This window comes from Caretta caretta, chromosome 8, assembly GCF_965140235.1.
Source record: "Caretta caretta isolate rCarCar2 chromosome 8, rCarCar1.hap1, whole genome shotgun sequence".
NCBI lineage: Eukaryota > Metazoa > Chordata > Testudines > Cheloniidae > Caretta > Caretta caretta.
In genome coordinates this window covers 50,017,263-50,042,858 of record NC_134213.1, presented here as the reverse complement: position 1 = coordinate 50,042,858, position 25,596 = coordinate 50,017,263, and the positions used below count along the sequence as shown (strand labels likewise).

Here is a 25,596-nt window from a genome sequence, read left to right as displayed (position 1 = left end):
TACTGATCTGGTTTCGGAGATCATTCTCTAGCTGGAGCAGAAGTGGAATTCTACTTGTGTGGATTCTACTTGGTGCTTTAACCACCCGTCCCAAAGGCAGCAGAAATCAATCCGAACCTGAATGGTAAACCACAAATGTTTATTGAAAACAAGTCAAACATAGGGAGTCCTAGAAACAAGAGTGTCTACTGCCTCTCTTAAAGCTACTCTGTTTTGCTTTCTCACTTTTCCATTCCCTGAGAGTTCAGTGGTGAGTTCTTGATATTTTATAGGCTTCCATACAAACTGTTTGTACAATCTCTCCTCTGATTTCCTAATGGCAGGATCGTGCCCTCATCCTATGTGTCTGTACAAGGGAAGACACCCCCTCCCCATCTGCTTAGGACCAAACCCAATTGCAGATGGAGTGTGGGAGAGAGAGCAAGGGCTGTGCACCTGGTACCCCATTCTGTGAGCAAATGTTATACTTTTATTCTCTTACTGGTGCTAAAGGTGAGTAATACAATCTCTCTAATGCTACTATTAGACAGGAATAGAATTACATTGGAAGATACAAGGGTAATGCAGTTAGAAGAGGTTTCAATGCTCAAAGAGACACATCTCCATTCGGACAAATATATCTCCACTTACACCACATTCCTATCATCACTGGAAAAGAATATCCAAATACAGCGAAATACTGTTCCAGCAATTTGAGAAAAAGCTTCCACTAGGAAAACATTCCACTCCAGAACAATAATCCCATATATTATAAACTTTACATATGCATAACAACTGGCGTGGCCTCTACTACTATCCAGTAGTAGTATTCTCCAAGGAGTCTGACATTATTATAGCTCTTTCTTTTCCTGGATCCATGCTGTTTTGCACTTTAACTCCTTGATACAGTTTGCCCAACTCATGATCTCAAACTGTGATCTATTAGTTTACAAACATCTGACATATCTCTGGGCCCTTTCATAAATAATTGCATTATGTTAGCCATGTTTCAATCTTCATGGATTGCGGCTGAACTGAGTATGCTCATAAAAGTGTCCATGAAAGCTTCTGCAATATTGATTTCTTCTTTTTTTAACACCTTGAAGCGTATGCTGGCTGGATTGTGTGGTATCAAATTTAGGATTTATAAACCTTGCTTAACCGTGTATCTCAATATCTTATATTCCATTCCCCTACATTTGATTTTTATTTTATTGTATTGTATTCTTCACAACCAGACACACACACACAGCCAGTCATGCAGTAATCTCAATAAAACACTCAAACACAAGGAACTGAACAAACAAAACTTCCCTCTGAAGAAGCACAAGACTCTCAATGGGGCAAAAACAATGCCATTATCAAGTGGAGTGAACATTCAAATGATCAGTACAATGAGCTGTCAGATGGCAGTTGAGGAAAAATAATACATTGCATTCTTTAGCTGGGCTAGCACCAGCAGGAGAGTGAATGTGTGTGGGGGGGTGGAGGGTGAGAAAACCTGGATTTGTGCTGGAAATGGCCCACCTGTTGATCACTTTAGATAAGCTATTACCAGCAGGACAGTGGGGTGGGAGGAGGTATTGTTTCATATTCTCTGTGTGTATATAAAGTCTGCTGCAGTTTCCACGGTATACATCCGATGAAGTGAGCTGTAGCTCACGAAAGCTCATGCTCAAATAAATTGGTTAGTCTCTAAGGTGCCACAAGTACTCCTTTTTGCGAATACAGACTAACACGGCTGTTCCTCTGAAACCATTCTTTAGCTTGTTCTCCCAGTTCACAGGAACAAAAAGATCTACAACTGCTATAAGGTCACCCTCTTTGAGGAGGAGTCTGAGGCATGGCAGCACACTGCTCTCTACCAATCATGGGTGGCCAAGACAAGAAGGAATCAGTGTCCACTCAACTTCTGGAGAGTTTTCTTTCATCCAACAATATTTCAAGTAATTTATGGATAATCCACACCAATCCTGATGTATTAATGAAGTCCACATCTACATCCCCTTTTCTCCAAGGATCTCAGAATGTTTTACAAACAGTCACTAAGCCTCAGTACCATGTGAATTTGTATTATCATGCTCATTTTATAGACAGGGAAATTGAGGCAAGTTATGTGACTTGCCATGGTTTCAAAGGGAGCCAGTGGCTGACCCAGAGCCAGAACAGTCAGCATGGATTCACCAAGGGCAAGTCATGCCTGACTAATCTAATTGCCTTCTATGACGAGATAACTGGCTCTGTGGATGAGGGGAAAGCCATGTTGTTCCTTGACTTTAGCAAAGCTTTTGACACGGTCTCCCACAGTATTCTTGCCGGCAAGTTAAAGAAGTATGAGCTGGATGAATGGACTATAAGGTGGATAGAAAGCTGGCTAGATTGTTGGGCTCAACGGGTAGTGATCAATGGCTTCATGTCTAGTTGGCAGCCGGTATCAAGTGGAGTGCCCCAAGGGTCGGTCCTCGGGCCGGTTTTGTTCAATATCTTCATTAATGATCTGGAGGATGGTGTGGATTGCACCCTCAGCAAGTTTGCAGATGACACTAAACTGGGAGGAGAGGTAGATACGCTGGAGGGTAGGGATAGGATACAGAGGGACCTAGACAAATTGGAGGATTGGGCTAAAAGAAATCTGATGAGGTTCAACAAGGACAAGTGCAGAGTCCTGCTCTTATGATGGAAGAATCCCATGCACCGCTACAGACTAGGGACCGAATGGCTAGGCAGCAGTTCTGCAGAAAAGGACCTAGGGGTTACAGTGGACGAGAAGCTGGATATGAGTCAACAGTGTGCTGTTGTTGCCAAGAAGGCCAATGGCATTTTGGGATGTATAAGTAGGGGCATTGCCAGCAGATTGAGGGACGTGATCGTTCCCCTCTATTCGACATTGGTGAGGCGTCATCTGGAGTACTGTGTCCAGTTTTGGGCCCCACACTACAAGAAGGATGTGGAAAAATTGGAAAACATCCAGCGGAGGGTAACAAAAATTATTAGGAGGCTGGAACACATGACTTATGAGGAGAGGCTGAGAGAACTGGAATTGTTTAGTCTGCAGAAGAGAAGAATGAGGGGAGATTTGATAACTGCTTTCAACTACCTGAAAAGGGGTTCCAAAGGGGATGGATCTAGACTGTTCTCAGCGGTAGCAGATAACAGAACGAGGAGTAATGGTCTCAAGTTGCAGTGGCGGAGGTTTAGGTTGGATATTAGGAAAAACTTTTTCACTAGGAGGGTGGTGAAACACTGGAATGCGTTACCTAGGGAGGTGGTGAAATCTCCTTCCTTAGAAGTTTTTATGGTCAGGCTTGACAAATCCCTGGCTGGGATGATTTAGTTGGGGATTGGTCCTGCTTTGAGCAGGGGGTTGGACTAGGTGGCCTCCTGAGGTCCCTTCCAACCCTGATATTCTATGATTCTATGAACTCCCAATTCCTAATCTGCAGCTCTAACTACTAGACCACATTAAGCAGAGTATTTTCATTCTTTACTTCTTATTTATTAGTGGTCTTCCTTTAACCATAGATCCACAGCTCCTCATAGCCTTCCTATATACTGCTTCATATACACTAATAACTGAATAGCCAACTGAATTTGCTAACTTTAATATTCCGTTAGATTTATTTCTGCAGTCTTCTACTGCTCTCTCTGGTTTCTATATATAAAATAAACAAACAAACCAAACATTTAATATTTTCCTCTCACTTTCTTTGAAGTAGGTGATTTAAGTTTTCGGCTCCACTTGTTTGCTTTCCTTGGTATTAGGGTTGCCAACTGTCTAATTACAGAAACCCAAATATCCTTGCTCCGCCCCTGCCTCGCCCCTTCCCTGAGGCCCCATCCCACTCACTTCATTCCCCCTCCCTCCGTTGCTTGCTATCCCCCATGCTCACTCACTTTCACCGGGCTGAGACAGGGCGTTGGGGTGCGGGAGGGGTTGCGGGCTGTAGGCCAAGGAGTTTGGAGTGTGGGAGGGGGCTGGGCCTGGGGCAGGAGGTTGGGGTGCGAGACAGGGTGAGGGATGCAAGCTCTGGGAGAGAGTTTGCGTGCAGGAGGGGGCTCAGGGCTGGGGTAAGGGGTTGGGGTGCAGGAGGGGTGCAGGCTCTGGGAGGGAGTGTGGGTGCAGGAGGCGGCTCTGGGCTGGGGCAGGGGGCTGGGGTGCAGGAGGGGGTGCAGGATGCAGGCTCTGGGAGGGAGTTTGGGTGTGGGAGGGGACTCAGGGCTGGGAAAGGGGATTGGGGTGTGGGCTCCAGACAGGAGGGGCTTACTTCAGGTGGCTCTGCGGGGCAGCGGTACAGTGGGGCTAAGGCAGGCTCCCTGCCTGTCCTGCGCTGCTCCTGGAAGCAGCCAGCACGTCCCTGCGGCCCCTGGAGGGGAGCAGGCTCCATGTGCTGCCCGCGCCTGCAAGTGCAGCCCCCATAGTTCCCATTGGCCACAGTTCCTGGCCAATGGGAGCTGCGGAGTCAGCACTCGGAGACCCCCTGCCCCTCCGCGCCCAGGGGCCTCAGGGATGTGCCGTCTGCTTCGGGGAGTGGCACGGGGCCAGGGCAGGCAGGGAGCCTGCCTTAGCCCCCTGCACCGCCTGACTTTTAGCAGACTCAAATCTCCCGGTTTGACTTCAGTAGCCTCCAGGAGATAGAGACCGATTCCAGGATACTCCCAGCGAAACTGGGAGGGTTGGCAACCCTATTTGGTATTTCAAGATTAGGGGGCGAAATTAAATTACTTCAAAGTCAAGATGCCACCACAATCTAATTATTTGTTATACCAATGAATGCTTAACTTTCTCCACACTTACTTTTAACTTTAGGTATTTTTAGACTGTAAGTCAATTTTATAATGATGTCTGGCTTATTGAAGTATGTCATCTGAGAACCAGAAGGTTTAGACTAAATTCTAAACCAATACTCAGAATACACAGTAGTGAAAACGAACTAAGATCATATGTAGTATCTTGGCTTGTATTTCAAGTAATTGTACCAGTTTCTTCCAGTTAATATCTTGTATTAAAAAGAATGTATTCAGCTAAACTAAGGTCAAGGAAGGATAATACAGCTCTATTCAAACAGCTGATTAAGCTTATTTAAGGCTTGAATGTAACAGTGAAACTTACAGTGAAACTGTCTTAAAGCTTCACTGCATTGTGTAATCATTGATGCAGATCACTGAATTGTCCTTTCAATAACAATAAGATATCTGAGAGGGCTCAAGCAGTACCTTGAGATAATTGTCAGAGTGGATTAGATTAAAAAGAAGATAAGTATTCTGTCCACATTAAAAAAAAGAAAACAAAAGAAAAGAAAAAGAAAAGGAAGCCACAGTGGGGTTTTGGCAGAACACAGTAGACTCCATTCATCCTTCTTGTAATCTACAAGAAATCTAATCCAGAGGACTAATATACCAGACATGATACTATACAAGGCAATCCAAAGAATTTGATTCTCCAGAGAGATTCAATTTAATCACAGGCATAAAGTCCCCATGGGAGTAAAAAGGAAAATTTGAACTGGCAACATCTTATGTTTACTGGGTAAAGGTAAGGTTTATAGAGAAAAACTTCTGACTCCCTGTTAAAGAATAAATATGGAGATCATAACAAGTAGCCTGTGCACATGGAAAATTCACAGGTTGGAATAACTGGGACACAGGTAGAGAGATTCCTCATTTCTCCTTTTGTCACAGTCTTGAGAACAGCTCACTGGCGGCTCAGTGACCATGCTGCTTCATAGTAGTCTTGAGATCAAACTATAGACAATGCTTCCCTCTACCAAGCATCCTGAAACATGCATTCTAAAAAATACCCAACACTGGATGCCAACAATCTCATTAACTATTGGCTAGTCTCCTACCTCTCTTTCTCAGGCCAAGATTATCAAGAACCAGAGAGCAGTTTCCAACTGAACCTCACCTTCAGCAATATGCTTCAGTGTCTGGCTTCAGGCCAGGTCCTGGCACAGAAAAAAGTAAAAAGAAAAGGAGTACTTGTGGCACCTTAGAGACTAACTGTAGCTCACGAAAGCTTATGCTCAAATAAATGTGTTAGTCTCTAAGGTGCCACAAGTCCTCCTGTTCTTTTTGCGGATACAGACTAACACGGCTGCTACTCTGAAACCTGTCAGAAAAAAAGTAGTTACCTTTTCTGTAACTGGTGTTCTTCGAGATGTGTTGTTCCTGTCCCTTCCATATGAGGTGTGTGTGCTTGACACATGCACCGGTGCCGGAAGTTTTTCCCTCAGCAGTATCCATAGGGGACTAGCTCTGGCGCCCTCTGGAGTGGTGCCCGCATGGCATGGTATAAGAGGCACCGGCTCCCCTCACCCTCAGTTCCTTCTTGCTAGAAACTCCGACAGTGGGGAAGGAGGGCAGGTTGTGGAATGGACATGAGCCACACATCTCAAAGAACACCAATTATGGAAAGGTAACTGTCTTTTCTTCTTTGAGTGCTTGCTCATGTCCATTCCATATTAGGTGACTCCAAAGCAGTACCCCTGGAGGCAAGTAGTTGTTCACGGATGTGTAGATTGCAACAGAGCTCTGCCGAACCCAGCGTCGTCTCTAGCCTGCTAACTGATGGCATAATGAGCGGTAAACGTGTGAACAGAAGACTACGTTGCGGCTCTACAGATGTCCTGGAAAGGGATGTGCACCAGGAAGGCCACAGGAGACGCCTGTGCTCTCGTTGAGTGGGCTCTGACAGGTGGCGGCAGAACCCCTGCCAGGTCCTGTATAAGGACCTGTAACAAGTCCTTATACACGAGGTAATCCAATTAGAAATCCTCTGTGAGGACACCGGGTGACCATTCATCCTATCCGCTGTAGCGATGAAGAGTTGAGTCGATTTTCGGAAAGGCTTGGTACGTTCTAAGTAGAACGCCAAGGCTCTCCACGTGGAGGGAGACTGGTGCCGGCTTGTGGAGGGTGCTGGGGGAGCACTGAGCACGGAGGCTGTGGTGCTCAGTGCGGCGTCGGACTGCTGCTCTGGTGCCGGAGTGAGTGCTGACTCCATTGGGAGCGCTCTTCGATGGATATCGCACTCCTTCTTTGTCCTAGGTTTAAAGGACTTGCAGATACAGCACTTGTCACTTATGTGCCCTTCGCCTAAGCACTTTAGACAGCTGGTATGGGGATTGCTGATGGGCATAGGCTGTTTGCACCAATCACAGGGCTTAAAGCTTGGGGTCCAGGGCATGCCCCGACCCCCGGCTGGGTCCCGTTGGGGACTAACGGAGAGTTTGAGTACTACTACTAAGGGTAATTAAGAAAACTACTAACCACGTGTAACTATTTACAGGATTTCAAAGTTTGCAAGATCAGAGATGGAATCAAAGCCCACCGAAGCAGCAGATGTTCCAGCACCATCATTGGCGGCAAGAAGAAACTGAGGATAGGGGGAGCCGGCGGCACCCCTTATACCGCGCCATGTGGTCACCACTCCAGAGGACACCAGAGCCGGTCCCCTATGGATTCTGCCGAGGGAAAAACTTCCAGCACTGGTGCATTGGCAAGCACACACACCTAATATGGAATGGACATGAGCAACCATTTGAAGAACAGTGCTTGTTGCTCTGTTTAACAATCTCCGCGTAGTGAAGGACAGAGGTGAATCAATGATGCTGATATTCTAATCTAGTCTATTCAGGTTCTTGCACGGCATGTATTACTATGAGATCTGAGTGCCTCATGCTATTCTACCTTCTACTCTATCAGCAGGGGGACATTCCGTTAAAGCTTCCTGGCGAGATAGGTTTTGCTGCATAAGCCCAACTGTTTGGTGCAAACCTACTTGAAAAGGCTCCTTTACATGTAGCATGAATCTCCATTTAGAATTCCAGAAAGGAGGAGTTTACAGATTCTCCTTTTATTGCAACAAGGCAGCTTTCCCTTAGCAATCACATCTACCAATATTCTTTCATTTCAGTGAGAGAACTTTTTTTTTTTTAACAAATCACCTTATTTTCCATGTTGTACACATAGATTTCATGAATAAAGAATCTGCAGAAGAATAAGAATCCCATTTGAATCCTAACTCGAAGCCAAGGAAAACTGGTTGGGCTGAAGTTTGGGTCAGTTTTTATTTTATCCTAACAACAGGATCATCAATTCATTATCTAAATGCATAGGGTGCAATTAGACTAGAAAGAGGAACTCATGGAATTCTAGAGAAACATTTTGAAAATATTCTATTCTACGGTGATGAGTTATCCTGATTCCAGATGGCAGTCTCCAGAGCCAGTGACATGAGATGCTTTGGACACTTCTAAGGTTGGGGGTTAATCCTTCCAAAAGATCTCCATATACCGAAAGCCAGCTGTCAATGGCATGATATTTTGCATTTCTATAGCCCTTTCATCTAAGATTTTTATTAATTAGGCCTCAGAATGCCCATGTGAGATAGTTAAGTACCAGGCGAAAAGAATATTTTTATTATCTATCATTTAAGGAAGGCCCGGACCAACTTTCCAAACAAGGTTCCTGCCTCCAAAATCTTATAATCTAAGTAAGTTTATCCTGGGGGACATGACGTGAGATCAGATAATTAGGGGAAATGTCACTTTGTTTAGGCACTGGGGACAGGATCCTGTTCACGATAACAAAGTTGTGGATAACTGCGGTTGAACCATCCATCAGGTTTGTTATTGGTTCATATCAATCCACTGCCACATTTTAATTTTTGTAAACGTCAAGTTTACATATATTTGGATTTGTTGCTGTTGCTCCTGTTTATCTTATGTGATTGTAGCATCACACTTCAGCTCAGTGTGAGGGATGTCTCTCACTTTTAAAGTTTAGACCATGTGTACACTAGCGAGCTTACAGCGGCATACCTGTACCGATGCAGCTTGTCTAGCCGCTCTATGCCGACGGGAGAGAGCTCTCCTGTCGACATAATTAAACCACTTCCAATGAGCAGCATTAGCTGTGTGGGCAGGAAGGGTCTCCTACCATCATAATGCTGCTGACAAGGCGCTTCTGACTCAATTTCCCCCCAGGCCCAAGTCAGTGAAAAGTCTTAGGGAATGCTACATACAAGGTGCAATTGCTCCTTGGGCAAGTTCACAAGGCTCACAAAGGAGTGGAATTGCTGGGGTTCTGCTACACTCTGCATGGGGAGACACTGCAGGGGGAGGCTGTCACACTGTATGCCACAGTGCTGTATGTAGCTCTACCCATGGTAATGCAGGGGTGGGTGAGGGGAGTTGTCAGTAGGTCCCACCAACACTGCAGGTCCACTGGCCAAATATCCAATACAAAAGGCATGTTACATTGTAGGCTGCGGCCACTACTCCAACGTGGAGACTGCCATAGTGGCCATGTCATGGTAATGCTACTACTCTGTACCCTGGCTCCAAGCTGGTTTATGCAGGCTCTGCACGGGACTCAGAATTTGGCTCTAAACTAAAGAAATGGGTCCCATTAAAAGGATCACTCAGGGCTAACTAGAGAACAGCACTGCTGGCTCTGCTGACTGACCTGTCAATTCTTCAGAAAGAAAATGAGGGCAATATATACTGTCCAAAGGAGCTGGGGCTTTCTTCTGCCAGCTTCCCCCGTTCCACTCATCCTTCTGCTAGTCACTGCAATGAGAAGGAGGGCAGCTGGGGGGTTAGGAGAGGACGACAGAACAGTGTCAGAGTACACAGGGAGGAGAAGGCAGTGCTGTAACACGTGAGTTAAATATAGTGCTGAACTCAGGGAAAGGAGACAGTCCCAAAGACCTCTAACTTACAGCAGCTTCCCAAAGAATAGCCAGAGTTCTCCAGTCATCTCCTTTCCTCTCCAGACAGACAGACACACCCCATGCACAGGGCCAGCCCCACTCTGCACAGTAAACAACCCTGTGTTAGGTATTCCTAGGTAACCAGTTAAACTGGCTTTCCAACCCCATTTACAACAGCTCAGACTCCTTGAAGGGATTGCAGGGGAGTGTAAAACTGAGGCCAGTGGCTAATATATGGTGATAGGAGAATTAGATGACTCAGCAAATTCTGGATCCTATTCACTTTACCATGGTGGAGCTGGTTAACTTCTCACAGCCCCAGGGTGGAAGGACTGGTTGGAAAAGAAAAAGTTGATTTTGCAATTGGTAGCCAGAGCAAACACAGAAGAGAGCAAGAGTGCTAGAAAATTAGGAAAATACCCTCCACAATTTTCTGGAATCATGCTGGGAAGGGGAAAAAAAACCCCAAAGCCCAGAGACCACAAATAAACTGAGTGAGGGTTAACTTCTCAACCTCTTACTTCCAGTATGTGGAAACCAATGCAAATTAATTTTATCATCTTACAACTTGTGGGCACACAATGTGTAAGCAGCCCATCCTCTTAACAAGGGGCCCTTAACCAGGTTCAGTGACTTCTAGATTGCAAAAGCTGTAAACACTCCACATTAAGCACATTTAGCACAGCCAACAGCTTTCAGCTAACAAGCAATCAACTGAGTGCATCTTGTGAAACCTGCAATTAGACTGGTGAAAACCATCTGCCCAGCAAACTGGACAAGCAGATGACTTTGAATGATACAAGCCATAATGCATGGCTTGTTGTCTACAGATTGTACAGAAAAGGTTATTGAAAAACCGTAGTTCTTGACATGAGAGAGATTTAGTGGTTACGGCATTAACCTAGGACTTGGGAAACCCAGGTTCAAGTCCCTGCTCCACCAGACTTCTTGTGTGACCTTGGGCAAGTCACTCAGTCTCTCTGTGCCTCAGTTCCCCCTCTGTAACATGACAGTAATATCACTTCCCTGCCTCACAGTGGTGTTGTGAGCACACAAACCTTAAAGACCAGGAGGTGCTCAGATATTCCAGTAAAGGAGGCTATAAGCACCACAGACTGACAGACAATTTGTGAACCAAGTGCCATGAAGGAGAGCTGGGTTTGTGGATAGCAGGTGCCAGAGGAGAATTCACAGATGTTCTCTATGGAAGATACCAGCTGTATCCATTCCTGCATCTTCTGGGCTAGGGGAGTAGAGCAAATAGATACAGATTGGATCAATGGTGTGCAGTGAATGAGGCAGGAGAGCACAAATTGAAGAACAACAATTGAAAAAAAAAACTGAAGAACTGTTCAACCTCTGTACTGATTATAAAACTTTTGCAATAAATGGGTTCAGAATGAGCGAAAACAGGATCATAAAACTGAGGGCTAAATGAGAGAGTTATTTGTAACTCAGATTTTCATCTACATAGATAAGCATTTACATTTTGTTCCATCCACCAGTTAGGGAAAAGACAGGCTTCTATAAAGAGTTTCATTGCTTTTTCCACTGGAAACTGGTTTCAGATAAGCTTGTTTTTGTCATCCTAGCTAATTCACTTTCTTATGAAAATCCCTCCAAAGCGGGTGGTTTTTAGCTAACAAACAGAGAAGTGAAACTTTCATTTGTTATTGTCTTATTTATGCAAAATGTACTTAGTGCTTACAGCAGTGAAGCATGTTTCATCTTCCAAGCACCCTGTAAAACATGGAAAGAAAAATGCTGCTGTTACAGGGGACTTCAGTTTGAGAGACATATGCTGGAGGTCTCATGGAGCCATCAGTAAAACATCATTAGAGCTTCTAAAAATTATGGATGATAATTTTCTGACATAAAAGGCATAGTACCCAACACAAGGTACTATTTTGGACTTGATTATGATACATAAGGATGAAGTCATCACTGGACTGGAAGTTGTTGGTTGCCTAGGAACCAGGGATCATGATCTGATTACATTCAGTATGGGCAAACAGAGGACAGTCCCAACTAGTAATATATGTATATACACACACATTTGGGTACTTCAAAAGGGCTAATTTCCCAAAGCTGAGGAAAATTATTAGTGAAATTGAGTGGGAGGAAAAATGTAAACAGAAAAATGTGAATGAAAACTGGAAGTTCTTTAAGAAGAGTTTATTAGATGGCCAAAAAGCCACAAATCAACAACCAAGGAAGAGGACAGCCTTGGCTAAAAGCCTCTCCTGGTTAGTGGTGAAGTAAAGGCAGCATTAAGAAATAAAAAAAACCAATATATAACAAAAGGAAAAAAAGGGGAAATAGATGGCCATCAATATAAATTGGAAGTTATTAAGTGTAGAAAATTGATAAGGGAAGCTAACGATATCAAGGAAAAATACAGGCTAGCAGAGCTAAGGACAATACGAAGGAGTTTTTAAAGTTTATTAGGAGCAGAAGATTTCTTAGCAAGGCCCAGTAATTGATGGAGATTGTAAAATTTTTATTAATACATAGAAAAGGCAGAAATATTCAGTAAATATTTCTGTTCCATATTTGAAAATAAGTAGGATGATGTACTCATATCACAAGATAATGATGAAGTACTTTCCAGTCCACTACTAATGAAAGAGGACGTTAAACAATATCTACAAGGGATAAACATTTTTAAATCAGAAGGCCTGGATAATTTGAACCCAAGAGTTCTATAAGACTTGGCTTAGGAGATCTCTCTCACTGGTGTTCCTTTTTAATACATCTTGGACATTCCAGAAGACTAGAAGAGTACTAATCTTGTGCCAAGATTCATAAAGGGCAATTGGGATGACCCAGGTAACTATAGGAAAGTTAGCCAGATATCAATCCTTGGCAAAATAATGCAAAAGCTGACATAGGATTCAACTGATAAAAAATTAAAGGACAGTAATATAATTAATGGCAGCCAATGCAGTATTATGGAAAATAGGTTTTGTCAAACAAACCTGATTTCATACTTTGAGGAGGTTACAAGTTTGGTTGATAAAGGTAACTGCTCAGATATAACTTAGATAATTTTTTCACTTCAAGGTCTAAGAGACACAGACAAGGTTTTCATCTCGAGGCCAAAAGACCAAAAACATCAAGACATTTGATCATGGCCTTAGATAGGCCAAGAGTACTTTGACTTTGTACCACATTACATTTTGATTAAAAATTAACACTATACAATATTAATAAAGCATGAGATACCCTGATTAAGAACTGGCTAACTGACAAACCTAAAAAAGGAGTTGTTGATAGGGAGTCATCATTAGCGAGTTGGGATGTCTAGTGGGGTTCCGCCAGGATCGGTACTAGACCTGATGCTATTTAATACTTTCATCAATGACATGGGAGTAAATATAAAATCACTGCTGATAAAATTTGCAGATGACACAAAAATTGACGGAAAGGTAAATAACGATGAGGATAGGGCAGGCATACAGAGTGATCTGGACTACTTGGTAAGCTGGGCCTGAAGCACTTGCATGAGAGGAAAGTGATCAGAAACAGCCAGCATGGATTCACCAAGGGAAGGTCATGCCTGACTAATCTAATCGCCTTTTATGATGAGATTACTGGTTCTGTGGATGAAGGGAAAGCAGTGGATGTATTGTTTCTTGACTTTAGCAAAGCTTTTGACACGGTCTCCCACAGTATTCTTGTCAGCAAGTTAAGGAAGTATGGGCTGGAAGAATGCACTATAAGGTGGGTAGAAAGCTGGCTAGATTGTCGGGCTCAACGGGTAGTTATCAATGGTTCCATGTCTAGTTGGCAGCCGGTATCAAGTGGAGTGCCCCAAGGGTTGGTCCTGGGGCCGGTTTTGTTCAATATCTTCATAAATGATCTGGAGGATGGTGTGGATTGCACTCTCAGCAAATTTGCGGATGATACTAAACTGGGAGGAGTGGTAGATACGCTGGAGGGGAGGGATAGGATACAGAAGGACCTAGACAAATTGGAGGATTGGGCCAAAAGAAATCTGATGAGGTTCAATAAGGATAAGTGCAGGGTCCTGCACTTAGGACGGAAGAACCCAATGCACAGCTACAGACTAGGGACCGAATGGCTAGGCAGCAGTTCTGCGGAAAAGGACCTAGGGGTGACAGTGGACGAGAAGCTGGATATGAGTCAGCAGTGTGCCCTTGTTGCCAAGAAGGCCAATGGCATTTTGGGATGTATAAGTAGGGGCATAGCGAGCAGATCGAGGGACGTGATCGTTCCCCTCTATTCGACATTGGTGAGGCCTCATCTGGAGTACTGTGTCCAGTTTTGGGCCCCACGCTTCAAGAAGGATGTGGATAAATTGGAGAGAGTCCAGCGAAGGGCAACAAAAATGATTAGGGGTCTGGAACACATGACTTATGAGGAGAGGCTGAGGGAGCTGGGATTGTTTAGCCTGCAGAAGAGAAGAATGAGGGGGGATTTGATAGCTGCTTTCAACTACCTGAAAGGGGGTTCCAAAGAGGATGGCTCTAGACTGTTCTCAATGGTAGCAGATGACAGAACGAGGAGTAATGGTCTCAAGTTGCAGTGGGGGAGGTTTAGATTGGATATTAGGAAAAACTTTTTCACTAAGAGGGTGGTGAAGCACTGGAATGCGTTACCTAGAGAGGTGGTAGAATCTCCTTCCTTAGAGGTTTTTAAGGTCAGGCTTGACAAAGCCCTGGCTGGGATGATTTAACTGGGATTTGGTCCTGCTTCGAGCAGGGGGTTGGACTAGATGACCTTCTGGGGTCCCTTCCAACCCTTATATTCTATGATTCTATGATTCTATTTAAACAAAATTTTAATGTAGCCAAATGCAAAGATATACTTCTGGGAACAAGGAATGCAGGCCGGCCACACTGACAGAGAGGGGTATTGTATTCTGGAAAGCAGTGACTCTGAAAAGGATTAGGGGTCATGGTGGACAAGAAACTCAACATGAGCTCCCAGTGTGATGCTGTGGCAAAAAGGGCTAATGCAATCCTTGGATGTATAAACAAGGTAGTAGGAAGATGAATTTACCTCCGTCTATAGCATTAATGAGAATGATACTGGAATACTGCATAAAGTTCTAATGTCTAAAATTTTTAAAGGATATTGAAAAATTTGAGAGGGTTCAGAAAAGAAGCATAAAAATTATTTGAGTGCTGGAGAAAATGCCTTTAGAGTGAGGGACTTGCAGAGCTCAGTCTGTTGAGCTTATGGAAAAGAAGACTGAGAGGTGGTTTATTAGCAGTGTATAAATACCCTCACAGGGCAAAAATACCAGGTATTAAAGGGTTCTTTACTCTAGTGGAGAAATGCATTAACAGACAACCAACGACTGGTAACTGAAGTCAGACGAATACAAATTAGAAATTGGGCATAAACATTTTAACAGTGAGGGTGATTAACCACTTAAACAAACTAAGAAGGGAAGTGATGGAATCTCCATCTCTTGATGTCATCAAAACCAAGACTGGATGCCTTTTTGAAAGATATGACTTAACCAAATACAAATTACTGGGCTCAATACAGGTATAACAGGATGAAATTTAATGGCCTGTGATATTCAGGAGGTCAGACTACATGAGCTAATGGTCCCATCTGATGGCCTCAAACTCTATAAATCTATGAAGTGTGAATGACCCCACTCATCTAAATAAGATGTTGACTCTGAAAACTAATGGTGGATATTTCATTCTCAATGTTATTGGCTATTTCACTGCAGAGCATTTAATAGAAACATCAAAATCAGCAAGCTAATGTGCTTATCCATAGATACTGGAGGCAGTGGTATATATCAAGGCAGGAAGGAGGGGGGTAAGTTACTGCTGTGATGGGGAACGAGGAAGTCAAGTTCCTCCCTGTAATGTCAGGTTACTTCCAATGAGGAAGAGGGCAAAAGGAGATGCATTTCTACCCCACTGCCAAAAGGCTCAACTTCTTGGATGCCCAAAAGCTAAGTAGACGCCTGTGCCTTTCCAGGTACTAAAAGTCCCAACTGTCCTGTACCCAGCTGACAAAAGCAATTGTTTCACCACTGACAGCTTGTACAGTGTTTTAAGAATACATAACAGCAAAAATCTGCTTTAAACATTAAAAATTTTGGGCAGCGTAAAATAAATCAAATTTTATGTAAAAAAATAAAGACTGATATACTGATTATTCCCTTCCATATTTAATTCAGTAGGTTTTATTCATTTACTTAAATATGCCTCAGAATTTCCACCCTGCTACAGAATTCAGCCTCTCAGAGCCATAAAACATAGGGCCAGAGAGAATCTAGGTCCACTTTACCACAGAGATCACAGGTGAGTCAGTGGTGAAAGCAAAATATACACTGGCAACTATCATGATATTTACCACCTACATGTACGTGAGTATTATGGAAAACATATGCTTATTCACTATTTACCAGTTCCATGATTGGCATTAAATATACATGCATATGCAAACATTTCTGGAAGTTTTACTAGACAGATGTCTGCATCACAATTATTTCCTTGTTGTCAGTCCCAGGAGAGAGGTGAAGAACTGAATGGTTGCTGGAGAATGAACTCCCCCTCTGGCCCTTAGAAACCTTCACATCAGGGTTGAGGTACCGGCAGTGCACATGGGATGATCTGCACTGCCACTGGGTATGCTATACCAGTTTCTCCAGATAAATGGAAATCAGAAAAGAATCTAAATATGATTAATTTGAGAGGGGAAAGGAATTGTGTTTAGACTGTTTAATCCCCAAGGCTGTCAGTACAGTACCTTTCATGAGCAACAGTTACTCAATTGAAAAAATAAATAAAAGCTAAAGAAATCGTAATAGAAAATATTTTCACTTTCAGAGACTGAAATAAAAAGGTAAGCTACTGAACAACTAAACTGAAGTCTGTCTATAGCATCCAGTGACTTTGGCCCCAATCCTTGTATTAGCTCCATATGGGCACACCCCTACACTCAGAGAACCCCACTGAAGTCAATGGGTTTGTGGGTGGTAGAATTCATTTTAGGCTTGAGGCCTCTGTACATAACAAAAGGATCTAAATTTCACAGGTCCTCTCTGTGCAGTTGACATTCTTTGTGATGCTGTTAAGGGAAAAGTGATGTGTCATCATGGTTACATGCTTAAGAACTCTGGCATCACAATGAAAGTAAAATGCTGTATGTAAATACAACATTAGCACCTTACCAGGCCCGATTGCATACCGCAAACTAAATAATCTAACCAGCCTGCAGTGGATAGATTAATTATTCCCCTGTAATCTATCCAACAAATAAATACAAGGACTCCATTGTCATAGGTGGATTCAGAGGGTGCAAGTAACCTGTGAATATATTTGTGAATGTTTAACAAAATCCTTCAGCTGAAGTATCTATCTCACACATCACTGTGGCCTCTCCAGGAGTAGATAACTGAGAAAGAGAAAATAGAGAACAAAGAAAACATGAGACCTGTTTGCTTCTTTTAGGCTTTGTCTACACTGGAGTATTTAAGGCCAGGTCTACACAGTTTTTGGACCAGTGTAACTATTTCAGTCTTTTCGTACAGGATTTATACCAGTACTGTATAACTGTGTCCACACTAGGGGGACTATACCACTTTAAGTTAAAGGAGTGCAACTTTTGTGTGCAGACAAGGCCTTAAAATAAACAAAATCCCAGTATGAACTGTGGGAGCCCTAATGTACATCAATCAATCCTTAACTAACAGGGAAGCCACTGAAGCCTTGTCCACACAAGGCCTCATCCCCAAACAGGTGTCAGTACTAGTGGAATTACTAGGAAAATTCCAAAGTGTAGACACAGCCGATGTGGTTTGTTGGAGACCATCACAGGAAATGGTGACAGGGAAGTATTTGGTAGATGGAAAGGTCAGACTGGGTCGAGGAGTTTGGACTCTGGAGAAGAGTCTTGGCAGTTAAAGAAATTGGGTGAGGTTTGTCATAGGGTGTGTTTAAGAACCAGAGGAAGGGTGACTGGTGTGTGAAATCACAGAAGTCAGAAGATTAAATTCTGAGCGACTGGGCGACGTGGGGAGAGAGAAACAGAATGTTTTAAATTCTTTCTTTTTTTAAAAACACCAATTTAACACAAGCTCACGAAAAGCACGTAGGAGAAAAGCTCTCTAAAAATTTCAATAACCTTCCCCTTCAGACTGAGAACAAAGAACTCCCACTCCATTTTTCTAGACCTCCTAGAAGGCCTCCAGAAAACAACCACCACCGCCACAGGGGAGATAAAACTCTGGAAACTGCTAATATTTTAAAAAAGCCTGGGAAAAGCTCCTTTTTTTTTGGCGATGGGTAGGGTGACCAAGTGTGAAAAATCAGGATAGGGAGTAATAGGAGCCTATATAAGAAAAAGCCACCAACATCCTATAAAATCGGGATATCTGGTCACCCTAGTGATGGGTGGGATGAGAAGGAATGAAAGAAGATAAAAAGGGCACAGTCAATGTTTGTCCTTTGCAGGGCAACTTTACAAATGACCTAAGGCCCTCAACACAACAGCTGTACGTATAGGAGGCAGGTCAACACAGATGACTAGATATTATGGGGCTTCACTAAATCCAGAATGAAAGTCCCAATTTCAACAAAACAGGTCTCAATACCAGGACAGCCATTTAACTGGGATGTATATTCACCCCATCTGTAACAGGCTAACACCTGAATTGGTGTGGCTGTGCTCAGAACTTGATTTGCAGTAGGTACCCCAAAATGTTGGCTATCACCTGATTAGTGTAAATTTTCGTTCTATGTGATTTATTCAAAAATCAGTTTTACTTAGGTTGCTGCACATACAAAATATACGGGCAGAAAAAGCTGAGTCCTATAATGCCACAGCAACACTATTCTTACACACTCTGGGTAGAAAAAGCCCGAGAGTCAAAAAGAGCATTTGCAGCATGTATTTTAAAAATAGCTTTTCACGCTGCATTGTTTGCTTGGAGATAGTGTCCATGAAAACCATTATGATGGTGTTGGCTAGTGGCTAACAACGAATGAGTTCTATGAAATGAATCCAAGTTCCCCCAAAAGAGGTGCAAAACAATAGAACAGGCAGTTAAATGAAAATACAACTAAACTTTCCAATGGAATTTACCTGAACTCTGGATTACATCGGATTATACCAGTTAAACCTCTTTGATACAAGTTTTCTGCAGCTAACCTGAGAATTAAAATTCCCTAGAGTAAAACCACTCAGTTCTGGTACAAACTGCACAGTGACCAACTTTGATTTGCTTCTGTCAAGTTCAGAATATTAAGTGCACGGTAGTTTCAAATAGTCATCTTTCCCCTTTAATGACACTGAATTAACAGGAAGAGATGCATTCTGGCCTTATGCTTACTGTTTGCTCAAAATATTTTGCTCTTTTCCTCCTATCTTTTTATTTAGCAATCTATGAAACTGATTCTCCATTGCCTTGCACCTTCCACAGGTATTTACACCAGTGCAAAACAGGTGTAACACACTACTACATCTTAACGATAGCATTTTACACCCACTTTGCACAAATGTGACTACACAGGTGGAAAATCATAAACCTCTTTTTAATTTACTACATGGTAATAATGTTAGCTATGTAACTGCAGTGTAGTAAATTATGTTATTTACAAAATATGATAAACTTTCAGCATGAAAAACATACAGAAGTATTGCTCTCATAATGATGGTTTTGGAATGTAATTTAAGATGACCTTATCTGAAATCTTCCACATATTTGGCACTTTGCGTATTCAATTATTTATTATTTGTATTGTGGGACTGCCCAAAGGACCCAATTAGGAGCTGGGCCCAGGGACGCTGGAACAATTTTTATAGTGGGGTTCCTGAGATCCACTGAACCAAACTTGTATATAACGGAAACCACTTCAAGCCAGGGGGTGCAGCAGCACCCCCAGCACCTCTGGTTCCAGAACCTATGGCTGGACCTCAGTGTGCTCGGTGCTGTACAAACACGAAGTAAGACTTGCCAATGCCTTAGAGAGATTTCTTTATATGGTAAGTGCTGTGATCCCACTTAACTCACTTGTATTTTTCTGAGGCAAAAGAAAAGTTTCTCCATTTCCTGTGGAAACGGCAGCTGAAATGAGTGTGAGCTGGGAAACAGCTGAAACTGAAGGGTAGTGGGGGAAGTGGTTTCCCCTCTTGCTGAGGGCTCATGCAAGGTCTTTACTGTTACAGTGATTAGAACTCAACAGCACCAGAAAGTTAAGTAAGACTGGCCTTAGACATAAGCAACAGCCTGTGGCCCTATAGTTTTATGCTAATTTGGCAACTCAAAGTCTAGGCTGATTCCCTCCTGTACATCTTGGCACTGGGACCGATAGCAAAAGTCTGTGTTTATTATATTTACTTAGCATTAACCTTTTGTGACCCTGACCCATGTCAGCTGACTGTCTTACTAGTACTCCTGTGTGTCACACACTTATGGTAGGACTTATTGGACGAGAGGAATTATGATGAAACTAGTTCTGCCAACCCCCCACATTAAAAAATCATGACTCAGGCCCCCAAAATCATGAGATTGTCTTAAAATAGCATGAGATTTTAAAAAATAATATATTTTGGAATCTTTTTATTTGCTTTCCAGTGCTGGAGCCTTTAGAGTTCATGTTTTCAAGCTTTTCTCTGCCAGTTTTCTCTGGGAGGGCTAGCAACTGCCTTTAAAAAAAAAAAAAAGCTGAAATTCTCATGTAATTGCATGAATCCAGAAGCTGGAGCTTTAAGAAAATCACCAAGTATCACTAGTCTTGTGATAAAGTCATGCAAGATGCCAACACTGGAAACGCATACTCTGATGTACTTTACCCCAATCCAAAAGTGAGACTGGAAAGGGGAAGGAAGTCACAGAACAAACCTTTGCTGGAAGCTTTGGGGTGCTGAAAATTGTGAGGCACTGGAGTTCAGATAAATCACATCAGGTTAAGACCAAAGCAGACTGTGAAGAACTTCAAAAAGATCTCACAAAACTAAGTGATTGGGCAACAAATGGCAAATGAAATTTAATGTGGATAAATGTAAAGTAATGCACATTGGAAAAAAATAATCCCAACTATACATACAATATGATGGGGGCTAATTTAGCTACAACTAATCAGGAGAAAGATCTTGGAGTCATCGTGGATAGTTCTCTGAAGAAATCCACGCAGCGTGCAGCGGCAGTCAAAAAAGCAAACGGGATGTGAGGAATCATTTAAAAAGGGATAGAGAATAAGACGGAGAATATCGTATTGCCCTTATATAAATCCATGGTACTCCCATATCTTGAATACTGCGTACAGATGTGGTCTTCTCAACTCAAAAAAAGATATACTGGCATTAGAAAAGGTTCAGAAAAGGGCAACTAAAATGATTAGGGGTTTGGAACGGGTCCCATATGAGGAGAGATTAAAAGAGGCTAGGACTTTTCAGCTTGAAAAAGAGAAATCTAAGGGGGGATACAATAGAGGTATATAAAATCATGAGTGGTGTGGAGAAGTGAATAAGGAAAAGTTATGTACTTGTTCCCATAATATAAGAACTAGGGGCCACCAAAAGAAATTAATGGGCAGCAGGTTTAAAACAAATAAAAGGACGTTCTTCTTCACATAGCCCACAGTCAACCTGCAGAACTCCTTGCCCAAGGAGGTTGTGAAGGCTAGGACTATAACAGGGGGTTTAAAAGAGAACTGGATAAATTCATGGAGGTTAAGTCCATTAATGACTATTAGCCAGGATGGGTAAGGAATGGTGTCCCTAGCTTCTGTTTGTCAGAGGGTGGAGATGGATGGCAGGAGAGAGATCACTTGATCGTTACCTGTTAGGTTCACTCCCTCTGGGCTACCTGGCATTGACCACTGTCGGTAGACAGGATACTGGGCTGGATGGACCTTTGGTCTGACCCAGTATGGCCGTTCTTATGTTAGTTTGTAACTTTGGGATTTCTCCCTCCATAGACCTTCCCCTTCCCAACATGGAATGAGGGATAAACCCTTCACAGCAGCACTCTTCCTTTTCCCTGCAGAGAGCTCACGAGAAGTCCAGGGATCTGCACCTGGGGATAGGCTATGGGGTGGGGGGGGTGGGCAAGCAGCAGTCTGAGCCAGAACACCTGGTCACTTCTGTGGAAAGGCAAAGCCTGGCATTAAAGAGGAAGAAGCAGAGGAAACTGTAAGGGGAACCTTATTCCCACGGAGGGGTACAATTAACTCCACAGGTAAATTGTTATGTCTGACAGTGGAAGAACTTAACATTGCTTCTAAACTAACTTACCATTTAAAAGAAAGCACACAAACCTGTAACCATTTCCAAAGTCAAATCCCTACAAACTACTTCTGCAGAATCTCATTCAATATAGCATACCCATCTCGTGGGGCTATCTGGTACAAGTGACCAAAGCAGACTCAACAGGATTTGCTATTTAATTTCATCCAAAAATCATATGCTGTTCAGTCCAGTATGAGACAGTTAAATGTATTTTAAGGCTGATTGAAATCACGATGGACTGTATTTGCCTTATAGTATCAAAATGGAGCCTGACATGACTAAAAATTAACCAACTTCAGAAGTGTCAAGTGTGTGCATTTTTCAGTCCCTCCACTAAAAGCTGTAGGTTTTCATCTTTGCTAAGGATTTGGCCAGTGTGCTGAAACACATGCAGCAACTTGTGCTTCAGAACCAAACCCTGTACGCCTTGATAAGCACATATATTCTGTGATGTTAAAATAAATAATACAGTGATAATAATACTTTGTCCTCCCACAGTGTATTTCATCCAAAGATCGCAATACACTGTGAGGTACTATTTCCATTTCACAGATGAGCAAAAAAAAAGTGACCACAATGTTATTTCATCACACAGAGAGAGAACGTGGTAGAATCAATTAAGGCTGTAACTGAGAATTTCTGACACCAATTCCTCCTTTAACCACTCAGCACTAGTGACTCACATCTGACCAGGGGAACAAATGTAGAAAATCCAGACTAAACTATGCACAACGTGTTGTTGTCTCTGCACTTCTCTGAATTTGTACAAACCATGGATGCAATTGCTAGATCCATGTAAGCAGAACTTCCCAAGTAATTAAACTATAGGCTTAGGCTCAGATGCAGTGTTTCTTACCATGAAAATTTTATCCAAATGATCCGTGAGAAATAGCCTAGTAGCATGGAAGCAATTGAGCATGGGAGACACTCAGGACAATATTCTTGGTTCTGGGCTGGTGAAACTCAAGAGCATGACAGAGTTTGAGAACTCAACTATAGCTATGCGCATGATAACCAACTGCTCGAACAGTGCTTCTGCTAGCCAATTTACAGCAGTGCTAGCTGTCTTAGAGAAAGATCTTATTCTGTGTTCTTGGTCAGGAAGAAGTTGCTGTTATGGCAGTTGCCTAAGAGAGGGAAGAGGGCTTTGTCTAGACTAAGATTTAATGAAAAAAGAAAAGGAGTACTTGTGGCACCTTAGAGACTAACAAATTTATTTGAGCATAAGCTTTCGTGAGCTACAGCTCACCTCATTGGAATGCATCCGATGAAGTGAGCTGTAGCTCACAAAAGCTTATGCTCAAATAAATTGGTTAGTCTCTAAGGTGCCACAAGTACTCCTTTTCTTTTTGGGAATACAGACTAACACGGCTGCTACTCTGAAACCTAAGATTTAATGGTGTGCGGTTAGAACATGTTAGCTAACACATTGTAAAAGCTTGGTGTAGACAAGGCACACAGCCTGTAACATTTGCTAAGCTGGTCGCGTGAAAGCTCAGGAGGTGCTTTGGCTTTTACTCAACCAAGTTTAGCACATGTTAAAGAATGCACTGTCTTGTCGACAGTAGACTTTTCAAACATGTTCGCTAGGGCAGTGGTTCTCAACCAGGGGTACATGTACCCCTCGGGGTAAACAGATGTCTTCCAGAAGGTACATCAATTCATCTAGATATATATCTAGTTTTACAACAGGCTACATAAAAACCCCCCATGAAGTCCGTACAAACTAAAATTTCAGACAGACAATGACTAGTTTATACTCTCTATATGCTATACACCAAAATGTAAGTACACTATTTATATTCCAATTGATTTATTTTATAATCATATGGTAAAAATGAGAAAGTAAGCAATTTTTCAGTAATAGCGTGCTGTGACACTTTTGTATTTTTATGTCTGATTTTGTAAGCAAGTACTTTTTAAGTGAGGTGAAACTTGGGGTACACAAGAGAACTCAGACTCCTGAAAGGGGTACAGTAGTCTGGAATGGTTGAGAGCCATTGAGCTAGGGTGACCAGACAGCAAGTGTGAAAAATCAGGACAGAGGGTGGGGGGTAATAGGTGCCTATATAAGACAAAGCCCTGAATATCTGAACTGTCCCTATAAAATCGGGTCATCTGGTCACCCTAATGTTAGCTAATATGTTTCAACATATCTTAAATCTTAGTCTAGACAAGACCTAAGTGCAAGGAAGAAAAATGGCACCAGAATGAATGTGATTGGACAAAATCAAAGGAAACTGGCTTAGCTCTGGAGTGCTAATCAGGTGTAATGAAGAGAGGTCAGGTGCACATAAACGGCAATTTCCACAGGTAATGAGGGGAAGGTAAAGTAGTCATGAATTTAATGTATTTTTAAAATACATGGATAGGGCATATTTTTCCTCTTGTGAAGATTATAGATCTGCCACATATGGAGGAATCCAAGCACTGTTACCTAAATAAATTCTTTCCTTCTGATAGTTATTTACACAGATAGTATACCCACAGAGACCAAAAATCGCAAACAGGGTGTCTAAACATAGGCTCCTAGATAAGAAATCTGATGTTTAGTGATGCTTAGCATCTGCATCTGTCAATAAAAAATTAAGCTCAACACCTCTGAAAAATCAGGCTTGTAATTTGCAAACCCTCAATCTCACCAATGACTCAGTCACGGCAGACCCTTGCATGAAGCCATTCACAGAATCTGATCCTAAAAAATGTGGAATTGGGAGCCCAACTTCAGGCACTCTTTGAAAATCCTAGACGAGACAAGGTGCAGGGAGCTTTTACTTTGACATAGCTAGGTGAGGTCAACCCTATACCTCCAATCAGCAGTTGAGTTCACCTAATTACAGCACAGTAAAAACTACCTGTACCTTGTCTGGATTAAGATTTTACAGCAGGATAGCTAATGGATGAGTTATCTCGCTTTTTTTTTTTGTATTGAAGACAAAGCTGTTAACTTCAGTGGTATCCCACATATTCACAGGGGTCTGCATTAACAGATCCCAATACAGGATCATGACTATACGATGCGTATAATGTACATACACGTCTCTAAAATGCTTTAGAACAGTAATTTGGTGCTGTATTTTAACTAAAAAGTTTGCATAGATGCTTATGCTGATCTTAAAATAGGATATATAACAACTCCTATAAAATGAGTGTGAAGTCTATGAACCATCATGTGGGCCAAATTCACAGCTCAGATCCACAGGAACTATGTTGATTTACACTAGCTGAGAATCTGGCCTTGAGTCTTTAACTGACATGCTAAGCCCTTGAAGTATTGAGGTTATTTAGCACTTGCTCTGTTTTTAGGAGAAAAATACTTTGTAATTAGTTCCAGTCTCATTTTTACTTCTTTCAGAGAGCTCAAAACACTTGAGAACCATAAAAGTTCAAATCAAAATTACACAAAAAAATTATTATACACACCACAAAACTAGCTTTTTTACTGAGCAATTCCTCCTCTCTTCACCTCAGTCTCAAAAAGACATTAACTCAATATGAACAGTTTAAATTATTACTGCAAATTAAATTACTATTATCATTATTATTACTATATCTGCTATTTCTCAGTACATATAGACAAACTGTAGAGAGATTTATATAATTTTTTAGAAGAACTGTTATTGCTTTCAATGAAAGGGCTTCTCTCCTGTAGGAGTATAACCATCACATGTTAC

At 42.2% G+C, this 25,596-nt stretch overlaps 1 protein-coding gene across 7 annotated transcripts in view; it reads right to left on the bottom strand.

Moving 5' to 3' along the window:
• RABGAP1L (RAB GTPase activating protein 1 like) overlaps positions 1-25,596 on the bottom strand; it is a 551,596-nt gene that overhangs the window by 30,280 nt on the left and 495,720 nt on the right. The window lies entirely within an intron of this gene.